This window comes from Nymphalis io, chromosome 13 (genome assembly GCF_905147045.1).
Source record: "Nymphalis io chromosome 13, ilAglIoxx1.1, whole genome shotgun sequence".
In the NCBI taxonomy this organism is placed as follows: Eukaryota; Metazoa; Arthropoda; class Insecta; order Lepidoptera; family Nymphalidae; genus Nymphalis; species Nymphalis io.
The window spans coordinates 11,134,177-11,158,879 of record NC_065900.1 but is presented as its reverse complement, the minus strand read 5'-3'; the positions used below and the strand labels follow the sequence as shown (position 1 = coordinate 11,158,879).

Here is a 24,703-nt window from a genome sequence, read left to right as displayed (position 1 = left end):
GTTTGTCAGAATAATTGAACGCAAATCTAATCGGATTACTTAATCTATGTACTTAGAAATAGAATAAGATGAAATCGTATCAGGTTTAGGACAATTGTCTACGCTACCATCGCGTACTTAATCCAGGATAATATTGTCCGTTTCAATGTATTGCGTACAAATGTTGAAGAAATAAAACTACGTCATAGAAACAGTTTTATTAAAAACCCTTTTATATATATAACCAAATATATATATTTGGTTGTGTTTTTTTTTCCTAGCCTGTCACAAATATTCAAAATATACAAAGAAAGTATTTTTATTATTGATATAGCTTTCACACACAGTCACGTCATGTTACTCATAAAAACTCTCAAACAACACTCACAAAATTGGACTTATATTATTATAATAATTTTGACTTATATTATAAAAAATGCTATGTATATAGTAAATGAACATTAAAATAGAATAACATTTTAAGGTTTGCACTGCTAAACAAAGACAGAAATACAATAGTTATGTCAAATAAACAAGTAACATACACAAACACGGCAGCCAATTGCAGCAAGTTTGTTGGCTCAGTTTCCTCAACAAAATACTACTAATTTATTCCACGTAGATGCTAAGAAATGAAGTACAAGTTTTTTTTAAATTTAACGAGTCTGATCTGCTGTTTACTTTATCCGTTTCCATCGCAGCACTGCCATTATCCCGAGTTGTTTATATTGAACTAGGACGAGGATAATACGCACTCTACCATCGTATCCGCTATTTGTTTTAGCCCAGTAAACCAAGCTTTATAGAGTAATAAATAAGTATAGTACAGTATAACAATTTCAATCGAGTTTATTTTATATCTTGGTATCCTTGTTTATATAAAGCATTCTGTTCTCAGTAAATGACCGTGGAACAATTGTGGCTTGTGAAATAAAATAACTTTTATACAAATTAGTATAAGTTGCTTAAAAATATTTCGTTAAAGATTTTAAGTAAAATTACATGTTTTCCATGATAAAGACACTTCGAACAATAAAAAAAAGGCTAATAAAAGGCTAATAGCATTTTAATTTTTGGAATTTTCAATTCAATTTGACGTCGTGTGAACTGAACGGTTATTTAGTTCAAACGAAAGATTATGCAAAGCTCGATCGATGAAACGATACTTGTTTCAATATCAGACTTGAACAAACTATAACAAAATGAGACGATAAATAAACTTTAAGTTACTCATAGAGCATGAGACTGAGAAACTTAAGATACTGTTTATATATTACTGTGAGGTTATTTGTACGAAAAATCATATTATTTTCTATTTTATAGATCATAATCACTGCATCCGGCTCGAGGAGGACCATTTTGTCTTTAGTAAATTATTACTTCCTTTTTGTATAATATATATATATGTTTTGTATACACATAATTAGCGTAAATGGGAGTTCATTAGTCACAAATAATTCAACATAACAATGCAACACAAAGAATTGTCTATTGAAGATGTAATGTCAGGTGATTAGGCTACTGATGATCTCATCTTAGGAGTAATATATCTACCATTATTATAGAAATATTATATATGTATATACATTTATAAAATTTTATTTGAGGAAAAAATTGAAACACACATTAATTTATTAAAACATACTTATGATCTAGAAAAACTTCTTCCATGTTCAAGTCGCGTTATCCTAGTTTATGGGATTCAAGGTCGTTTAAATTAAAACAGTACATTTTAAAATAAATAAAGATATTTTTATATCTCTTTTCTTTATTTATCTCTTTTATTGTTTCCAAATTATTTCTATAAGGCGATTAGTCCAAGTTCCAAGTGTAAAAATATCTGAAATTAAATCAAAAAGTTTTATTTTGTTTATATAGATATATTTTTTTCATGTTTTCTTCATGAACTTACATATTTCTATGAAGTACTAGCTCTCATCAGTATCTTAAACTAAGATAACTTGTGAGCTTGCTTGAGAGCTTGTCGTTCTTGTTGTATAATCAGAGTTGAACCAAGTTGGGAATGAGGCGATACTCTCTTAGCAGCGGAATACATAATATATACTAAAATAACCAAGGCGGGCTTGATGTATAACTTTGCCGGAGGTACTAGAAGTGTAGTAAACTAAACTGAAATAACTTTACCACATACCATAATTAGAACAAATTACTACATAAATAATATCTGTATATATTGCGAATGTGTGATACGTAAGTCTAGTATTTTAAGTCCCGTGATAATTATGATGATGATGATAATATCCTTTTCAGCGATTTTGCCACGGTGTTCATTCTGAAGAAAGCAAACGACGTGGGATATACCCTTGCATTAATGTTTGCGCAAACACAAGTGACTCATTGACCGACGAAGGTATTATATACATAAGCAAGACAATTTCTGCCGGTATTTACTAGCATACTTTTATAGAAAATCTGAATATATAATAAACTGTGGCTCTATGAGCCCGCGCTTAAATTCTGAAACTCGTTTACAAGGCTTTACTGACAAGCCAAACATCTTTATCCGGTCTTGGGTTCCGGCCAAATAGGTTGGCATGTGTAGCATATACGTGAAACAACATTAGTTTAACTTATGTGCATTTCGTAACGACTGATAAAGGAATGTCCACTTTAATCGAATTTCTTATCAAATATTTTTATTGACAATATTTGTACCAATAAAAAATATTTGCAAGCCATTTGAAATTATTAAACAAGAGTAAAATCTCAATAAAAATGATTAATACGTCACAATTTTTAAATACTCACGACGTTTATTTTCTTTATAAAGGATGAAAAATTAAAAATAAAATTAAAACTTTCTACTACTTTACTTGAGCTATAATTATGCGGTTATAGGAGAAGAATCAGAGCTACAAACATAGCTTGAATGATTAGCAGATTGAAATGGCTGGTAACATATGTCATAGGAACGGCAACAGTTGAAATAAACGGGTAACTTAGATTGGAGACCGGGCTTTATTGGGACTTTCATCTCGGTTGACTGAGGACCTGAAGGGCAGTTTGTCACGGTAGCATGCGCAAGCGATCCCGTGGCGCTCCACGTTTAGACAGAAACCGATGGTTTTTTAGTGGGTATTCCGAGGTTCGGGCACACTCGGCGCCTTGGACACCGGCGAGTCCAACATACCCCTTAAAGGAATAAAAATGAGGTACGCAATTACCAATTCTTAAAACACTTCCAGTTATGTGCTATGTGCGGACAAGCTCAAAAATTGATATATATGTATTTCTGTTACAAAAGTGAACATCGATGAGAAACAGTTAATCAAGATCTAGTTCAGAATAAAGAAATAAAACCAAAGAATAATATATACAGTTAATAAAGTCACCAATTTAAAAATATATTTAATTTTTAAATTAACTTTGAAACATAATTTAGGATTTGGTATATATATTTTTATGTACTTATACATATAACCAATGTGGACGAGTTTTCCAAAAAAATAAGTAATATGTGACTGTACCGTTGGTGTTCTGTATTTTGAATATTTGGCATGATTCCTTTTAAGCATCCATTTTAAACTATCCATAATTTTTTTGTCTAAACGTGCAACGCTCTACAACACAATTATATGGAAATATTGAACAAAATATGTAGATAGTCGACAAAAATGTGCGGTATTCGTATTTGGATCTAAAACTTCTGTATATTTAGAAAACGTTTACAAACTTGCTGAGCTTTTATTTCGAAACAATATTGCAATAATTTTAAATGAAATGAAAATAATATGTAGACGAGATTGTAAGCGTGGGAGATGTGAAATCTGGATGTAGAGAATATGTATTTGTACATTTCTATTGTGTGTACTTTCACAATTATCATATTAAGTCGGTTAACAATGATTCCACTGACTATCCAATATTAAAGACAGGTCGGGAACCTGTGCTCACCTTGGCCCGCATGTGAGGGAGGGGCAGGTATCAGGCACCCTGTGTCTTTTTCGATTTCGATCGATTGAGTAGTTAAGTCGTAAAAGCGTAACAAACAAATAAACAAACTCATTTTTACGTCTATTACATAAGTTAGGAGGCAAATGTCTATTAAATATTGATTGTGATATTTAGTAGGTAATTATATATTTCTTGAATATATAACATACATCAATATTAACGCTTCTTGTTTAACAAAAGAAAACACACAAGATTTAATTTTGAAATTTATCCCCTAAGGACTCAAAAGGTTAATGTTAATTTGTATTTATAATAATCATAATTTCTTAAGTTATAAATATGGAAATTGTTCTAAATACCAAGGCATGTGATTAATAATACCAGGAAGTTCAGACAACCCCTGGAGGTTTCAACGCTGTTTCGACCTCTGTTTCTGCTTTGCACCTTAATTCTCACCAGTCGTGTTGGATTGCTGGCTCATGGGATTGTGATAGTAAGATAAAAGACAGTGCACCTATATTTACAAAAGGACTTATGTTCTAGAATATTTCCTTCACTGTTTGCTATTCTCCATTGAAAATTACAGCCGTGACTGAAATCATCACCATCATCATCAATACGTTATGTACCTATGTAACCAAAGAAGTACATAAACAAATAAATCGTTATAATATATATACATAAAACGTAACGATTATGCGTGTTGTTGAGATAATTTAGCAATAATTAAATACTTCGTTATGAAAATTTAATTAAAAAAAGTGCTATAATGGTGTGATGAATGCTTTTCATACATAATATCGTCAGAATAAAACAATAAAATATCAGCACAATATAAAACAGTATTTTAATAAAAATTTTGCTTCCAACTTGACCCTAAAACTTTAGTTCAGGTGTAAAATTGTTACGAAACTTGTTATGAAGTACCGACGTTGGCTCGAAGCCCAATCCCCTATCAAGCTATAATCTGCATTTTAAAGTTATGATATTTGTGAAAACATTTGTTTACGTTAAAATACTAAAAGCGCAAATAATAAAAAATATGACCGTTGCGAGACGCCCAGAAAGTGTAAAAAATTTATTTAAGGGTTATTGAAATAATTATTGTCAACCAATAAATAAATATGAAATATAACTTCCGCCCACGACTTCATACGCCTCTGAGGGAAGGGGGTAGATAAGCTATCTCTATTCCAAATTTCATTGAATTACGTTCAGTAGTTTTTTGCTTGAAAGAGTAACAAACATACTTCCATCCTCATAAGCTTTATAATATTATAAGGAAAATAAATAAAAGTAAGAACTTTCGTTAATCAAATAAATATACTTTTAATAATAATGTATGAACGGAGTATGTGTACATGCCACGTTCGTACACACAAGGGAAAAGAGAGCGGTGGCGGATTTGCCATCACGATATACGAATCGGTTCTACCCCCAAGGCGCGCCAATATATGTTTCACATCAAAGATCACCTTATGAATATATTAAAATAGTAACACTTAACAATAATATACTTATTTACAGTATTATCGATTATTTTAATAATAGTACTAGTACTAACAGACTTAATTATAAACGTGCTTAGCAACTTTTTCGAGTATTCGTCTATAATACATATATAAATCATACGTTAAATAAACAGTTATAATTTAAGTTATGTAGTACATAATACAACTTTATCTAAAGAGCGTGGTCGTACTCGTTGATTTCCATACCGGACGAATAAATTCAATTGTATATAGTTCCGTATTGCATCCGAGAAAAAAAGTAAGCAAGTTTGTGGCGGTTTTTTTCGATAGAATCTACATTGCTAATCGGTGGTGGCTTTACATTGAAAATCCTGTAACAGGACTAGTTGAATAAAGAATTTGTTTTATTCGCATTCTATGAGTTCACGGATTAAGTTAAAACAATGTTAAAAATTTGTACAGTTGTTGTTGACACTTGGGAAAAAGCTTCTGTAATAGCACCATCAACGTTAAAATAATGGCACGGAAAAACAGGCATAACAACATATTAGCAGGTATTACCCATTTATATTAGCTACGAGTAATGTTGAATATATTTTTTCTTTAAAATAAGTAGGTGGACGGGTAAATGGGCACCACTGTCCCTTACACCGCCAATGCGCTCAAGGTTGGCCTTGAGAATTAAGGAGTTAAGTTCCTTGTGCCTATGCACTGTGCACTGGCTCGCTCACACTTCAAATCTGAATACAACAATACTAATACTACTACTGGGTTGTACCTACCCAAGCGGGGTTGCACAAAGCCCTACCACCAAATGAATGAATGAATGTGTATATATTTATATTATTTGCATGATATATTCATGACAATAAAAAAGCTACCATTCGTGGCGATTTTAATAATTGTTAATTAAACAAAATACTACGACATAAATTAATCTAAAGGACCTTTTATATTTTTTAAATTAGAATGAAAACAAATAAAAAATACGTAAGTGGTTTCGAGAGTAATAGAAGGATAGATAGATAGAAATAGATAAATACATAGAGGATAGGGATATATCGATTCGGTTACATGGAGATAAATGAAACGAACGCATTTCCAGCTATCTAAATACGAATGCACTAACATAAAAGCGCCAAGCGATTTCCATTCGTACCTAGACAGCTGAATAAACTGCTACAAATAAATATAGAGTGACCATTTATCCCTATATCTTTTACTTAAAATTGTTTATTTACATTATGTATTTTAATAGAAAAAAATACTTTCCTGTCTGTTCTTCTCGGTAGAACCTATATTCCAGCGTTAGCCTAACATTTTATTGCAAAATATCGAATCAAAAGTGCGTGTGCCTAATGAATAAAGTATACCGAATAAGTATATTTCGATTTGGTTTAAGAGAAAGATACTTTCATTCCTATTAGCTCATACGAATATATTCTTTTAAATACATATAGTATGCGAATTTAATCTAAAGTTTATCTGAGCGAGTTCGCGGTAATTGAGTTTAAAAAACATCCAATTAAAATTTACAGTATGTTCTCATATTGCGACGGACCATACTTGAAGCAGTCGCCGTAGAAATTTATATATTTGTAATCAAAAATCGAGCCTGGCCTATTTCCAATTACATTTTAATAAAATATATAATTATAGAATTTTGTCGTCACTTCAAAATGTAACAATGATAAGTAAAATCACGTCATGATATTCATTAATATGGAATAACGTGACAGCTGTCATCAAAGAACTGTCATGATTTTTAAAATTATTTCTTCTTGGAAATGCAAAGGTATAACGAAAAGGTGTTTGCTAATGTTTAGCTTCTTTTAATGTTTTACAAATTAGTGGATTTATTAATGTTCAATTTATGTACAGACAGTTAGTGAAGTTTGTTTTACGTGGTAATTAAATAAAATAAAATAAAAACTTGCACCATCCATTCCAATATACGTCAAACTTAAGTTATATTTTCCTTTACATTTTTATTCTTGAGTATATCTTAGCGTAAAATGCATAAAATAACCTGCCAGTTTCAGTAAAATTTCTTAAAGATTTTTTTTAACCTTTTTTTATTTCTATAGAGGATAATTTCACAATTAAATCAGGCTCTAACTTTTTATTATTATAATTTATTCATTCACTGTTTCATGTAAGCATAAACAATATTATAGTATTTTATTCAACATGATTTCCTATGCGATCCATTTAATATTTTCGTTTTTTTTATGATTTCAATGTTTTTGTCGTTATTTTACAAACACACCATGTGTTTGAAATGTCTAGCTCTAGGAATTTTCGTATTGTTTTATGATAAAATTTACATAGTATTATAATGAAATCTTTACATTATTAAAAATTAGATAGCTATCCATTCAATTTTTAATTCTTCTACTTTTACATGCATTTATTAATTAATCAAAATAAACTTTCTTCGACAAGTATTTTGCAATCACGTATAAATCGACATTATAAAATATTAAATTCAATGCAATTTGCAGTTAACTGTGTCGATATAACAGCGATGCAAATACATTGTGAATGTGAATGAAAATATTCATACTTTATATTTTACGAACAATAGTTTTTCTCACCAAAATATAAGATTTAAAATTTATTTGTAAAATTTTTAAAGTATCGTTGATTGAAAAATCAAAAGTCACTATGCAATTAATATCTCGTAATCAATACACGTCATAACAATGAGAAAATCGATGTAAGCGTTATTGAATTGCATTTTTGTAGAATACATTTTCAATTTGCATCCTAGGTAAGTTGTTTATAAATGCTCAAAAATATTTTACAGCGAAATAACTTTTATCACTATAACAATACGAGCTTTATGCCTGGAATTGGAAAGCAAAGAAAACATTGTATTGAATCTGTGAGAATCCATTCCGCGGTATTTCGACGACAGTGTCCCTTTATTTTTCCATTTCCCGAGGCAAAATATCGTTGGATTGTTATAATTTGAATAATGCGATTCAGATCCAAGCAGAAAATAAAGATTAGAGATTTTTATTCTATTGCTAAAAGAGTAAATAGGAGAACCATCCCAGGAAATAACGTACTACACCAATGTCATTTAGTAGAAGTAAGTATAAAAAACAGCGAAAATTTATGTTCATACTTTAAGTTATTTACATATTGTTGTGATAGCTACTTGGATCGAGTTTTACTAAACAAAGATACGAGTCAAAAATTACATACACGATATCATAACATCCCAATGCTCGAGGTTGGTGGTGCATTATCGATTTAAGGGCTGATTAATATTTCTAACAATGCCAATGTCTGCGGGTGGCAGTGACCACTTACTATCAGATGCCCGATGCCCGTCCTACCTATTCTATAAAAAAATACTAGGACTAAATATCGGGATCCAAACATTACGTATCTTATCACGCTCTCTCGCAGTAAACGCTGAAATCAGAGTCAATAAAATGAAATGGTCCATCGATTTTTATATCTCGAGAGGTGTCGACTTCAATGAAATATAACTTGATGTATCCGGTTTGTGGATGAAATAGATTCAGGACAAAACTATGAAAAGGCGTTTGGAATGCGATAAAAAATATTTTTAAATAGTGTCGTCGTCATACGTAACAATAAATAAAATAAAATTACATAGTATAACACGTAAATCATAAAATTTCCACTAATAATTAATACAAATAAGAAGCAGAAAGTGAAGGAGGATAATTAAAATTAGAACTTTAAATAATTTTATACAAAAGTAATATTGTTTTATTTTATTTGTGAGCAAACAACAAATTGGCATTAACTCGAAAGATTTAAATTTTTCAAAGATTGAATATAACGTAGCATTATAAAATTCTAATTTCCGCCCGGAGTTTTCACCCTAGTGTCAGTGAGTGGAGAGCAGTTATGTAGGTACCCTTAGTATTTGTACATTATGTACCAAGTCCAAGTTTATAATATTATTGTTGTAGTATTTCAGACAAATCAAGTTTATCTGATATAAAAATTCTCGCTTCAAGTTCAATGATTATAATTTAATAATAAGAACGCGATCAAGCAATTAAATATTAATTTATTCTTTGGTAATATAACAATATAGTATGTGCATATAGTGTCATGTAATTCCAAGAAAAATCCAAGAAAGGATAAAGGATCCATGTTATGTATTCATTCAACTTATTTGTTTATTCAATTTCCTCATTCTCCTTCAACGATTCAAGTATATTAAAATTCATAGAATATCCTTAGCACGAATAGAAACACACAATTATTATTTTTTATTGAATAGGAAGGCGGACGAGCATATGGGCCACCTGATGGTAAGTGGCCACCAACGCCAATAGACATTGGCATTGTAAGAAATGTTAACCATCGTTTACATCACCAATGCGCCACCAACCTTGGGAACTAAGATGTTATGTCCCTTGTGCCTGTAATTACACTGGCTCACTTACCCTTCAAACCGGAACACAACAATACCAAGTACTGCAGTTATGCGGTAGAATATCTGATGAGTGGATGGTACCTACCCAGACGAGCTTGCACAAAGTTCTACCACCAGTAAATTCTTTGTCATCATACATGAATATAACATTTTAAATTTAAATGATTTAGGTAACAAACTGTATATGTTTTATAGTATTTCTTTTAGTAATACTGCCGTACACTTAAAACATATCTTAGAGAAATCTATTTATTTATTAATAAAATATAAACATTATAAGATATAGGATATTTTAAGGAAAACCGGACGCTTGCCTCTGAAGGAATCAATGTATGGACTGATTTCTTAGCACCAAGGGTTGTGATAATATTTATTTATGTGTTTAACACAAAGTATATTGTGTTTTCAGTGCTACACTTTGTTCTAATCCCAAAAATCTTTAAGCGTATTTGTAAATTGTTGTGTTAAAAATGCCAATTTGAAACGAACAATCGGGATAAGCTTAAAATTAGGAATTGTTGACTATGGCGTCAATGTATAGATGTAGCTTGATGTATTTTGATGATCATTGCGTGAATTTGTACGTAGAAATAAAACCCTTTTGACGTAATAAACTTATATGTTTTTAATTAATATTATATTTTAATGGTGAATAGAAAATAAATTGAGTAATAAAATTATGACGACGATGCAGAAGTGTTAATTTAAGTTTTTTCTTAATCTAACTAGCGTGAGCTCCGTGGCATTACATACTCCTTTGTAGCTGTCATTCTCGTACCCTTAATAGACTGCCATTCTTAACAGGTATGCTAACTTTATTTTAATATAAATGACGATTTAATACTACTTGTAAGTGGTTCCTTAAATAAAGTATATTTTGATTTCGTTCATGTGGGATTTCATAAACAGTAAAACGTTTGCGGATGCGATAAAAGACATATAAAGTTTCATAGAAGATTTCGCAGAGTATTTTTGGCACCAACACAGTAAAAGTTCTAAAGGCGCTTAAATAAACTTCCGCCGTCACAGCTGCCGGTCCTCAAGACAATAAGACGTTAACGCTATTGTACTACTTTATAACAAAATGAATGTTTCATAACAAATGTCACAGATTATATAAATATTTTTGTAATATTTGTATTTGAACATTATCATTATTGATATACCAATTGGGTACATATTTATTCCACCTGCGGCTTCACCCACGTTTTAAGGGTAAGGACATAGAGAACCTACCCCAGGTGTTAGGTTCTCTATGCCCTTTTCTGTACCCCTAACAACGTGTATGATGATCGGATGAGAAGTTAAGTTTTGAAAACGTCACAAATAATAAATTAGAAAAACAAACAAAATCACTTTCTCATTTATAATATAAGTAAGGACTGATACGTTCTTTTAGGAAATAATAATAACCCAAAAGGGACAAAACATTTTAATTCCAATGGTTGGCAATTTCCACGTCACATTTTATTATTTTCGAGTGTTATTATTCTGCTCATTGATTTCAATAAAGGCTTTGTATTAAACATTTTATTGAAGTTTTTATTTTCTTAGTATTTTCATTATTATAGCACTAGATGGCTTGGCTATACCATCGATAGAACTCATTGTTTTTTTTTTCGGGTATCTTTAAAACTAAGACTTGCTGAACTCAATAAGAATTCAAATAGTAGGTATTTCACAATACATACTTGCGATGTATATTGTTCGCAAAAAGTCTTTATACCCTCTGTAATAAGTAACTATTTGCAAAACTTTTCGCCTGTCAAGTGTGGGATGTTTTTTGTGTCAACTAAGCCACGAAAGCGTTAAGCGGGCTTCAAATGTTTGGTTTAGGTAATATCTAAGGCGCCTGAGGCCGGGAACGCGACCCGAATACCAGCAACATCGACGAGATAAAATACATTTGTTTGCCAAATACAAACAAAACTATCTCTATTGAAACATAATCTATAATAGTTGATTTGAATGTTTCACTACAAATAAACTTTAGATACAAAAAAATAGCTGACAAGTATAGAAAACTATAACCAATGATTATTAAAATAAAATTTAGAAAAAAATAATCAAACCCTATGTTTTTTTTAAATAGTTTAAATTTAATTTAAATCGAACACAACTTTGTATAATTCATTAACAATATTTAATTTTACAATTTTCCAATGGAAAATAAGTAAAATACAGATTTTATACACCATATAGTTATAAGTATATATTAATTTATTTCTTAATAATTAATATAGTCCTTAAAAATAAACATGACTTTTTTTATACGTACTGTGTTTTTAGTTTACTTTAAAAAAATACTTATTTATATTATATACATATATGTGTAAGAATAAAAAGTAAGCGGCATTTGTCTCTCGTATTTATACAGTTCAGGTATTTCGTTTTTAGACTCAGGTGAAAAGTGAGCCAACTGCTACCAAATGGGAGAACATTTTTTGTTACTTTATTGCCAACATTATTTAAAAAAATATATATAAAATGTCAAAGTTATTTTCTATTTTTTTTACTAACGAGTTCACGGATTACAACATTTTAATATGAAATAATAGCTGTTATGTTTATATATTTATTATTAGTATATAACTATATGGTCTGAATACAATTTGTAATAAAGGTAGCTGTTTAGCACAAAGTAGTCGAGATGGCCTAGTGGTTAGAACGCGTGAATTCGTTAATCGATGATTGTGGGTTCAAGCCCGGGCAAGCACCACTGAATTTTCATGTGCTTAATTTGTGTTTATAATTCATCTCGTGGTTGACGGTGAAGGAAATCATCGTGAGGAAACCTGCATGTGTCTAATTTAATTAAAATTCTGCCACATGTGTATTCTACCAACCCCCATTGGAGCAGCTTGGTGGAATAAGCTCCAAACCTTCTCCTTAAAAGGGAGAGGAGGCCTTAGCCCATTGGGACATTAAGAGGCTGTTACTGTTTAGCACATAGGCTACGTAACGCCTGGTGTCTCCCCTGACACGTGAAAATAGCCGTGGGCGAGAGCTAGTCGTAAAATTAGGTAATGACGTGAGGTTTTTTTACAAAATACGTAAGCGGAAATCGGTCTATAGACATCGACACTGTGAGAAATATATACCACTCCTTACACCGCCAATGCACTAGCAACCTTGGGAATCAAGATGGTACATGCTCATTCACCCTCCCAATCGCTGCCTTTGATATGCATGTAAGCGCAAACTCGAAACTCACCGCCAAAATTGGTCGTTAAATGTCCGAAAGTGATTATTAATTTGATTTTATCAATTAGGAAGCCAACGTTATATAATAAGAAAAATATTGTCTTATTGCTTATATAAAAATAGGGTAACAAAATATATATCAAATTTAGGTTTCCTTATTATTTTCTCCTTAACCACTGAGCGCGAGGTGAATTATAAACACAAATTTAGCACCTGAAAATTCAATTGTGCTTGCCCGGATTTGAACTAGGAATCATTGGTTAAAAATGTAAGATTCACTTCTTCTAGCCACTGCGCCATCACGGCTCTCGTACCAGATACATGAGATGTAATTCCAACTTTAAAATCAGTCGACAGAACGATGAACACTTCGCATTAACATAGATCACACTTGGGTTCCAAAATGAAGCGAAAACTTATATCGTTCTGTATTATTTTGTAAACTAGCGACCATAACGTACGGCCAAGCGAGATAGCGTTAATAAACGACGCAAGCGCTTGATTGCACATATGTGGCCGTAACTATACAGTTGGTTCCGCATCAACGCTTGCGTTTTGGTCATGTGAGGTGTGTATACAGAAGCCTTTTACTCAAATATTTGATTTTCCATTATATTGACTATTTATCTATAGAGCGTTTATTATATGCTTAAGCCGTTATTTTGACTTATGCACACAAGCATCGGTGATTCAGTGGTAAAATGCTCGCCTGCCACGCGGGCGGCCCGGGTTCGATTCCCGGCCGATGCATGCTTAATTTTATACCGTATTATTTTCGTATTTATTTTTTATGTCTGATTTCTTTTTAAGATTGATTTGTACTATATTTTATTAATATCTGATAGTTGTGAATTACAATTTTATACACGAAAACCTATTTTATTTATAATTGTTTTACTATTATTATAATTTATCTCAAGCTCGGTGGTTAATCTGAGTGTCGAATTAAATTCTGCAATCTATATATACATAAGTCTGCCTCGTTGGTCTAGTGGCTTGATATAAGGCCGTAGACCCGGAGGTCTTGGGTTCAATTCCCAGGTCGGGCCAATAAAAAAATATTGGATTTTTCTGTCAGAAAATTGCCGTATAAAACCAAACTCGCCTTAGCCAACTCTTTGCTATTACCCCTATTGGACTATGCCGACTCGGTCTATTTAGATATTTCTGAGGAACTGCTACATAAACTACAGCGCTTACAGAACATGTGTGTTCGCTTCATATTTAGTTTACGTAAATATGATCATATTACCCAGCATTGTAAAAAACTAAAGTGGCCGCCAATACGATTGCGTCGAAATTTGCATGTCCTTTCTTTGCTTTATACCATACTCTAATATCCTCAAACTCCAACCTACTCCTAACCTTATAGGCAAGCGTGCTACATCTTAGACCGTGTCGATGCTTAACATCAGGCAAGTCAACGGTCAAACGCTGGCCTATTAATAGTAAAAAAAAAACCTAAAAGAGCGGTTTACCTTCCTTGGCTCTCATACAGCAATCAATTTACGCTCTGAGCAAGACAATAAATTGCTAATCCCTCTGAGTTGCACTAAAATATACAGCAATTCCTTTACGGTTAAAGCAGTCAAACTATGGAATTCCCTGCCTCGAGAAATTCGCCAAGCTGAATCCGTGCATATTTTTAAGAGTCGTTTGCACAATTATTATCTATCAATATAATTAGAGCATGTTGTATTATTATATGTACACGGTTATTTATTTCTTAAATAAGTTTGTTGTATGTATGTATGTATGTATATATGTATATGTATGTATATGTATATAGGTCGGTATATTACATATTTGTATTAAGCTCCTTAAATTTTAAGTATAAGCTGTTCACACACTATGCCCGATTAGTGATCCTAGCAAAAAAAACACATAAACATTTTTCTTTACAGAGGTTGCCTGGAAGAGATCGCCATAAGTGATACGGCCGCCTTTGCATACTATTAAGTTCCACTAGTTATTATATATTATATGTTACTAAATGTTTGTTAAATGTGTGCAATAAAGGATTAATAAATAATAAATAAAAAATATAATTCTCAGTAGCAGCCCGGAGTCTGGAAGTTGGTAGTGTGTACACTCCCGTGCCTCGGAAAGCACGTGAACTCTTTCCAGTCGTGTCGGATTGCCATCCCATCGAATTATGAGAGTTAGGGAATAGAGAGTGCACCTGTGTTTGCGTACACACTTGTGCACTATAATATCTCCTGCGTAGTTGGCTCTCTCTTGAGAGATTGGCCGCCGTGGGCGAAATCGGTCTGGAGGGCATTATTATTATATATAAATAAACTGATTGTCTGACTGATATATCAATGCACAGCCATAACTACATGTAAATGGGTACAAATGTATGGGTACAACTACTGGTGGTAGAGCTTAGTGCAAGCTCGTCTGGGTAGGTACCACCCACTCATCAGATGTTCTACCGCAAAACAGCAGTACTTGGTATTGTTGTGTTCCAGTTTGAAGGGTAAGTGAGCCAGTGTAATTACAGGCACAAGGGACATAACATCTTACTTCCCAAGGTTGGTGGCGCATGGGTGATGTAAGCGATGGTTAAGATTTCTTACAACGCCATTGTCTATGGGCGTTGGTGACCACTTACCATCAGGTAAAGACCTATTCTATAAAAAAATTGTGCTATTTTGTACTTAATTCTCGGCTGTGCAAAGCAATGTGTGCAATACATTATATGCACAAAACTCTCAAAAAGACATCTACGTCTGGCTCGACACTACCACATATGTTATTACAATTTAGATTTCTTTAATTTATATAAAATACTATTAAAACGGAAATAATAAAATTACATGAAGTGAAAATGACGAATCGGAATTTATATAAAAATATGTTTAATTGGTCATAATATGTTGTAAGATTTTAATATTATGTATTCTGTTTGACCGTATTTTATATATGTAATCAAATCAAAATATTTTTATTCAAATACACTTTTACAAATACTTATGAAATGTAAAGCTCTACCACCGGTTCGACATGTAGATTCTAGCGTAGAGAACCGGTAGGAAATAATATAAATCGGTATATATAGTACAGTACAGACATTAGATAAGTCCGTCTTACATTGTAATTCAAACGTAATGAAAATAAACGGCGATCCGTGGATGACGTTCAACCACGACATGGCTGCCCGTTTGACGTCCCGCCAGTGTCATAATAGTATAAAGAATGGAATCAATCTCGTCTTAATATTGATAAGTAATATATATATATTGGTAAGTAAATTAGTATAAACTATGGTCTGCGTATATATATTATCTTCATATTTTCTATAAAATCCTCTCTTCGTTTACGAAATTGTGATTTTAAATAAATATATAAAAAGTCATGCATCGGCCGGGAATCGAACCCGGGCCGCCCGCGTGGCAGGCGAGCATTCTACCACTGAACCACCGATGCTCGTTATAACACTATTAAAAGTTTTACTGTATTTTGTTTGTCTCAAATGCGTTACTTTGACATTTAACTGAATTTCTTTTTAACATTGAACAATAGCTACCAGCACTTATACGAAGATTCCTAACAGTACATTGATGATGATGATAACAATGATCATGTCCTCCTAACAAATTTTGTCCATGGCAGCCAATCTCAAGGGAGAATAGCTAACTGTGCATGACATATTATAGTGCACAAGTGTCTGCGCAAACACAGATCTAATCTCTATTCCGTCACAATCATAATCCGGCCGGCGATGAGATCGGAAAGAGGTCAGGCACAGGACCAACGGTTTTACGTGCTTCGCTCTCAGGCACGGGAGAGTACGCACTTCCAGCTTCCTGACTGCTGCTAATGAGATTTTTTGACAGAAAAACCCAATAACTTTTTATTGGATCGACTTAGGATTTGAATCAAGTAAATGAGACCTTATATCTAGTCATTAGATCAACGAAGCAGTAAAATTTTACATAGAAAAATTTACACAGTACAATATATATTAGTTATTTAAACCAATTAAACAAAACCATGTTATCTGACATTAATATAAGACCCACATTTACATAATATAAATACCTCATATTAATACTGAACCCTAAAATTATACCTTAAGGGTGTACGTCTGATAAATAGTCACCCTTGAGGGATCATTCGTCACGGCGACCTCGACGTGTTTTATAGCTACGACCCTTGTATTTATGGTGTTAAATTAACCAGCTGCTGTAACACGGGTCGAACTAACGGGAACGCGACAAAAAATAAGAATCTATATGTACTAATTTATTATAATGAGTCTATGAAAATAACAAGTGGACTACATTTTTTAATGATAGGCGGACGTGCAAATGGGATACCTGATGATAATCGGAAACCATCGCTCAAAGATGGCCCTGAGATGAGATTATATCGCGTGAATCCGACACTGAATTTTTATATGCTTAATTTGTGTTAATAATTCATCTCGTGCTCGACGGTGAAGGACATTGTGATGAAACCTACATGCGACTTATTTCACTGAAATGATGCCAAATGTGCATCCACCAACCCGCTACGGAAAAGCTTGGTGTAATGAGCTCCGATACTTCTCCTCAAAAGGGAGAGGAGGCTCTAGCCCAACACTGAGATATTTGCAGGCTGTTACTTAACATCGCCCAAATACATTGGCTCTTAAGAAATATTAACCATTCCCTTCATCGTCAATGCGCCACCAACCTTAGGAACCAAGATGATATGTCTCTTGTGCCTGTAGTTACACTGGCTCACTCACCCTTCAAACTGGAACACAATAATACTAAGTGTTGCTGTTTGGCGGTAGAATATGTGACGATTGGTTGGTACCTACCCAGACGGGCTTGCACCAAGTAACGTAAGGAGTTTTTACGTTTTTTTTTTATAGAGTTGTCAAATATTGCTCTACCAATAGACATATATACCAAAAGGTACTGTGATTGGTCGAATGTTATGTATATAAGTTAATGTGCTACAGTGTCTTGAAATACTAGATATATATAGTGCCAACTTTCATAGTGATTGACAATGGTGTCGAAGTTACCTAATACCAAAGATATTACCACCACACTTCACCCACCAACACTACAAATGCAGCTCTATGAATTTTTTGATACATATATATGTATATAATTTAAAATCGTCTAATATACTGGTTAATAAACAATAAACAGAACACAACACGTTTATAACGTAATATATTGTTATGCATCTTATGGATATATACTATGCACGCCAGTGAAACTACCAGTTGGCATGATTTTTGCCGTCATCTTAAACAATTATTGTCATATTCTAATCAATTAAAAATTTATACACTTAAACCGTTAACACGGATTACTCCGTTCATTGGTGAAAACCGTATGAAAATCCATTCTGTAGTTTTCGCGTTCAGACAGACAGACAGACGCGTCTATAGTAAAGTGGTATTGATATGGCAGTAAATATATTAAATAGTTAATTAAAGTTAGCATGTACTTTATTACATTCACACAACGAAACGAAATCAGATGTTGAAAGAAAATATTTCTTAAAATAAAACTATGAAATAGTCCTAAATTTAAACTACAAATATCTTAAGACCTAAAATTCTTCATTATTTTCTTTGTTAACGTTATTTTATTTCAAAATAAATACATATATAAAAAAAAACATGCATCGGCCGGGAATCGAACCCGGGCCGCCCGCGTGGCAGGCGAGCATTCTACCACTGAACCACCGATGCTTGTTGATACAGTCTTAAAGTTGGAAACACATACAAACAAATAATTGATATATAATTTAAAAAATATATTTTCTTGGAACACTGTAATATCAGAAGAAACGAAAGTGTAGCTATTTAACAAAACGATTGAATGATACTGTTCATTTCTTGCGCGTGCGCATCTATAAATAGCAGTTAGGTAATATTTAAAAAAATCTGTGTTATTATTTTCTTTAATTTAATTATGGCATGCCACGAGTGAATGAGCCGCTATTGGTATATAATCACTCATAGACACCAGATGAAGGAAAAACCACAACTTTCACCGGCTCCGCCGCCAACCACCAAGCCCGGACTTAGAGGTCCAAGGCCCCTAAGGACTTTGACATTTGAGGTTCCCGTTCCGAAGCGGTTAGAAAAAAATTATATTATTTTTGGTACGCACTTCATCTGGCTAGGCCCCTAAGCCGGCGCCTTCTAGGAAACAACTTTAGAGAAAATCAAGGTAAGCAAGAAAAAAATTAAAAATATTTGCATCGGCCGGGAATCGAACCCGGGCCGCCCGCGTGGCAGGCGAGCATTCTACCACTGAACCACCGATGCTCATTAGATCATTATAAAATATTAGAAATAATGTTAAACACAACTCTATGTATAATCGTTCTGAAATGTTCCTTTCACTCAAAATATACGAGTTGTAATACCTTCTATGTAGAAGATCTGTTTAAGTTTATATTACAACTTCATACTCTTGATAATAAGCCCACCTGAGTGGTTCCGCTTTGTTTAAGCCCGACTAGGTTTTTTTTATAAAATAGGAATGGGGCGAGCACGTGGGCCACCTATTGGTAAGTGGTCACCAACGCCCATAGACATTGGCCATCACCAATGCGCTACCAACCTTGGGAACTAAGATGTTATGTCCCTTTTGCCTGTAATTACACTGGCTCACTCACCCTTTAAACCGTAACACAAAAACAACAAGTACTGCTGTTTTGTGGTAAAATATCTGATGAGTGGGTGGTACCAACCCAGCTTGCACAAAGCTCTACCATCAGTTATGTACAATTAATCACGTATTCTGTAGGCTGCGTTAAAAGTAGTATGTTTGACTCCGTTCATGAGTATCCCTGTTTAATGGGTGTACTGCGAGTTTAGGTTTTTATTGAGTATATTCCCGTAATTCCGTACACATGTTATTAGTTTATTATATTTTTTACGTAAATTCACACACCCAAATCAAAATCGCCATCTTGATTTTAAAAAGGCTAGTTATATTTACGACACAATCCCATTTTACAATTTAACAATGCGGTATAAATGAAAAACGAGTCTTTTGAAAGAGTTAATTTCATTCTACAGTGAAATTTCTGTAGAGATTGTGATCGTTATTCGTTAAAAATAAGCAACTACCTACACAAGGCTTTACATTTCAGGTAATAACTTATTTTTGATAAAGTGAAGGAAAAATTGTGAGACGATATTGAAGTGTATTTTATAAACAGTTTCATCTCCTTTTAGTAATTTTATCCTTAATCATGACTCTTTTAAATTTGGCAAATATCCTAATTGTGTTTTTTTAATATCACAGCCTATGAATGTCCTACTGCTGGTCTAAAGGCCTCCTCTCCTCTTTTTGAGGTGAAGGTTTTGCAACTTATTTCACCACGCTGCTCCAATGCGGGTTGGTGGAATACACATGTGGCAGATTTTCAGTGTAATTAGACACATGTAGGTTTCCTCACGATATTTTCCTTCACCGTAAAGCACGAGATGAATTATAATCACAAATTAAGGACATGAAAATTCAGTGGTGCTTGCCCGGGCTTGAACCCACGATCATCAGTTAAGATTTACGCGTTCTTACCACTGGGCCATCTTGGCTCTCATATTCAATCAAACACGAAAAATTTGTATTTTATTTATTTATTATGAAGACAAACAGTTACAAAGTATACAAATCACAAATCAACCAAGTCTTCTCAAATAAGTAAATCAAGGTAAATTTATGTTTTTTATGCAATACATAGCACATTGTTGAGATGGTTACAACTAAAATAATATTGTTAATAACAAACAACGATTAAAATTAAAATATTATTGTATTAATGTTCAATATTTTTTACATAAAATATGTCGGCGGACGGGCAAGTGGGTCACTTTTTATTAAGTAACCAGCGCTGACAGACATCGGCACCCTAAGAAATATTAACCATTCCGTAAATCGCCAATATGCCACCAACCTTGGGAACTAAGATGTTATGTCACTCACCCCTCCAACCGGAACACAACAAAACTAAGTATTGCTGTTTGACAGTTAAGTATATGAGTGTGTTATATGCATATTACTGGTATATATGCAAATATATTTATTATCTAATCGACTTGGGTGTTTTGCTTTTGACTGAAAATTGACTGTGACTGTCTGGTTCAATCTTCTCGATAGCTAGCAGTTAATAAGTCTGTCGAAGCTTCCTCGGATTAGCATGTTTTGTCAGCTAGATTTCGATAGGGTGGCATGTTTTGTCCCCTTTTCTGTTTTCATTAACGAGATCAACAAGTATAATATTTCAAGCGATCGTCTTTATACTCTCCAATCGGTTATATTAATTTTTAAATTAAAACAGTTTGATAAAAATTTTTGAAAACTTTTGTCATGTAAGCTGCATAGCTTAAAAACTTATTGACATCAAATTTTAAGTGTTTTCAAAAATAGTTATGATGTTCTAAATTCAATATTAAAAAGATCATGCATTGGCCGGGAATCGAACCCGGGCCGCCCGCGTGGCAGGCGAGCATTCTACCACTGAACCACCGATGCTTGTTAACACAGTATTAAAATTTTACAATAAATTCAAAAATCATTAGAAAATTTTAAAAATAATTATTTGCTTCGACACTAATATCCGATGAAACGTGAGTATTTACAAAGCTATGGTTGTTGCTGTTCATAAATTAAGTGTGCGAGTCTAAAAATACCAGCGTCATATCAGTGATCATAGTAAGCAACACCGGCAGTGCCCCGCCAACCATGGAATCTAAGATGTTTTCCCTTGTACCTGTAATTGTTTTTTTTATGTAATAGGGGAGACAAACGAATTCAACTACCGACGTATCGACAGAAAGTGACTGCCACGACCCATGGACACCTGCAAAATCCGAGAGCTTCAAGGTACGTACTTTTCTTACAGGTTTCTATGTCATATCTGGTTCTACAGAGTGGTTGTACGAGACAAGAAATGCTTAATGTTCGCGCTGTTGTGGATTTCCAGATGTCGAGGTGGTAGGGATGGAATCTAAAATTCTGATACGATGTTCTGTGGTGAAATTCAGTTTTGGTTCATGGCTCACTCATATATTTTTACATAGAATAGGACGAGCATATGAGCCACGTGATGGTAAATGGTCACTAACGCCCATAGAAATTGGCATTGTAAGAAATGTAAACCATAGCTTACATCGCTAATGAGCCACGAACCTTGGGAACTAAGATGTTATGTTCCTTGTGCCTGTAATTACACTGGCTCACTGACTCTTCAGACCGAAACACAACTATACCAAGTACTGCTGCTTTGCGGCAGAATACCTTATGAGTGAGTAAAACCTACCCAGATGAGCTTTCACAAAGCCCTACTACAAGTAACCACAGTAAATGTTACCCCAGAAAACAGAGCCTTAGATTACTCGGTTATACATAATTCCACATACAGGTAGTGACACCATATAAATGAACTAGTCAACAAACAATAGTTTTGTATTTAAAATAATTTTGAATAATAGAAAAATAACGTAAAAAAGGTATTTAAAAAAAACCATAATAATATACATAATATTAATGTTTGGCGGTGGAATAATCAATTTTTTGAATTTGAAAATGTCTGTTTGTCCTGAGTGTTGGTGTAATTATCTATATAAGTATATGTTTACAAAAGAAAAATAGTATATACTACATGTATATCAGTTGTCTGGTTTCTATAGTACACGCTCTGTACAAGCTTAATTTGGGATCAGATGGCCGTGTGTGAATAATGTCCCAGGATATTATTATTATTATAATCGGCGAGTGGATTGAATCCACTACCAACCAAGAAATTACATAAAGCCTATGTAATTTAAAAAATACATGTTTAGACAAAAATACTAAACAGCAAAGTCAAATCACATCTTATAGCCAGGTAATCAATAATCACCCTTTGATATGCAAAAACAATTCGGCTATGTACCTTATATTTAATATTAAATTTTGTTTTATTGTCAAACGACTTTGTTATATACGAAATTGATTTCATTGTATGAGTTTTATTTATGAATATTAGATAGAATATAACTTAAACGGTTATAATAACTTACGTCTAGAGACACATTTTTAGTTATCGACATATTGTTTGAAAACAATTGGAAAACATTTATATTATTGAATACCTGTATTAAGGTTAAAAGCTTTTTGACATTATGTAATTTAACTAGCAGTTGGTTATAATGTCGTTAAAGAATAAAAAAATATAATAAATATAAGAGCCTAAGGAGTGCTATGGACATCCTCAAATGGAAAATACAAAATAGGATACAAATCAGCAAGAAATACAAAATAGGAATTGCATCGGCCGGGAATCGAACCCGGGCCGCCCGCGTGGCAGGCGAGCATTCTACCACTGAACCACCGATGCTTATATCCGATATTTGAAATTGTAGAATAAATTTTAAGCTCAGCTCTACGAAAAATATTAATTTGTACTCTATCACAAGTAATAGCTTCTATGTAATTCTGTTAACTAAAGTAGAAGGAATGTTAGATTAACACTCTTATTATCTTCTGTTTTGTATAAAGTGTATTCGTAAACTGTATAAAGTGAGTTCACTTTGGACTTATAAATCATTCAAATTTAATCAAAAACACAATGAACTATTTGCTAAATCAATTTATAAAACAGGTGTTAAAACTAGCGAGGGTTTGTTTAGGTACTTACAAATCGGTATTGGCAGATTGTCGTCCGCTTTCCATTCCATTCCTTTACCGCCGAGCACGCGATGAATTATAATTAAGCACACAAATTAAACTCACGTGGAAATTTAGTGGTGCTTGCCTTAGCTTGAACTCTCAATTGAAATAGTTATACACAATTTTAAGGTAATAAATATGTACTGATACAATACTTACGACATTATACCTTCTGATCAGTATCAATTACTCTTGATCTAGCTACAAAAGTAAACACGTTTATTACCGTAACCGTATCAGCCTGTGAATGTCCCACTGCTGGGCTAAAGGCTTCCTCTCCTCTTTTTGAGGAGAAGGTTTGGAGCTTATTCCACCACGCTGCTCCAATGCGGGTTGGTAGAATTCACATGTGGCACAACTTCAGTGAAATTAGACACATGCAGGTTTCCTCACGATGTTTTCCTTCACCGTAAGGCAAGAGATGAATTATAATCACAAATTAAGCACATGTAAATTCAGTGGTGCTTGCCCGGGTTTGAACCCACAATCATCGGTTAAGATTCACGCGTTCTTACCACAGGGCCATCTCGGCTTTTAGCCGAAAACGTATTGGTTTAAGGGTTTCAATAGATTTGAAAAAGGTATTCTCGTGAGCCATTTCTTATTATTATAAAAGTAATGATATTAGCATAATAACCATATATACTTACTTATATACTTTTTCAACATGAAATTACGAATAAGTGTTATTACATCAAAAACATCATTTTGACTTTCGCAGCCAAACTAAGAAGGAAATGATGTTACACCTCTTAAGATTAATAAATATACAAGTCGTAGAATTGGTTTGGTAAAATATCTCGGTTAGTGGTTATATGCAAAATGTGTCATGTGTATTTTTATAAACTATAATATAATGTTTTTTTAATGTTTTAAAATAATTAGTAAAAAATAGTATTGCATCGGCCGGGAATCGAACCCGGGCCGCCCGCGTGGCAGGCGAGCATTCTACCACTGAACCACCGATGCTCATGTCTTTAGTTTAAAATATTTGAATAATTTTAAACTCGACTACTCTATGT

At 33.2% G+C, this 24,703-nt stretch overlaps 7 non-coding genes across 7 annotated transcripts; 1 reads left to right on the top strand and 6 right to left on the bottom strand.

Annotated features, from left to right (window-relative positions):
- Positions 1–13,678: 13,678 nt before the first annotated feature.
- Positions 13,679–13,749, top strand: Trnag-gcc (transfer RNA glycine (anticodon GCC)). The gene has a single exon. It is a non-coding gene; the product is annotated as a tRNA-Gly (tRNA).
- Positions 13,750–16,360: 2,611 nt separating this feature from the next.
- On the bottom strand, positions 16,361–16,431 carry Trnag-gcc (transfer RNA glycine (anticodon GCC)). Its single transcript has one exon. It is a non-coding gene; the product is annotated as a tRNA-Gly (tRNA).
- A 2,201-nt stretch (positions 16,432–18,632) lies between these two features.
- On the bottom strand, positions 18,633–18,703 carry Trnag-gcc (transfer RNA glycine (anticodon GCC)). The gene has a single exon. It is a non-coding gene; the product is annotated as a tRNA-Gly (tRNA).
- A 511-nt stretch (positions 18,704–19,214) lies between these two features.
- Positions 19,215–19,285, bottom strand: Trnag-gcc (transfer RNA glycine (anticodon GCC)). Its single transcript has one exon. It is a non-coding gene; the product is annotated as a tRNA-Gly (tRNA).
- A 2,147-nt stretch (positions 19,286–21,432) lies between these two features.
- Positions 21,433–21,503, bottom strand: Trnag-gcc (transfer RNA glycine (anticodon GCC)). Its single transcript has one exon. It is a non-coding gene; the product is annotated as a tRNA-Gly (tRNA).
- Positions 21,504–23,278: 1,775 nt separating this feature from the next.
- On the bottom strand, positions 23,279–23,349 carry Trnag-gcc (transfer RNA glycine (anticodon GCC)). Its single transcript has one exon. It is a non-coding gene; the product is annotated as a tRNA-Gly (tRNA).
- A 1,230-nt stretch (positions 23,350–24,579) lies between these two features.
- Trnag-gcc (transfer RNA glycine (anticodon GCC)) lies at positions 24,580–24,650 on the bottom strand. The gene has a single exon. It is a non-coding gene; the product is annotated as a tRNA-Gly (tRNA).
- Positions 24,651–24,703: the final 53 nt, after the last annotated feature.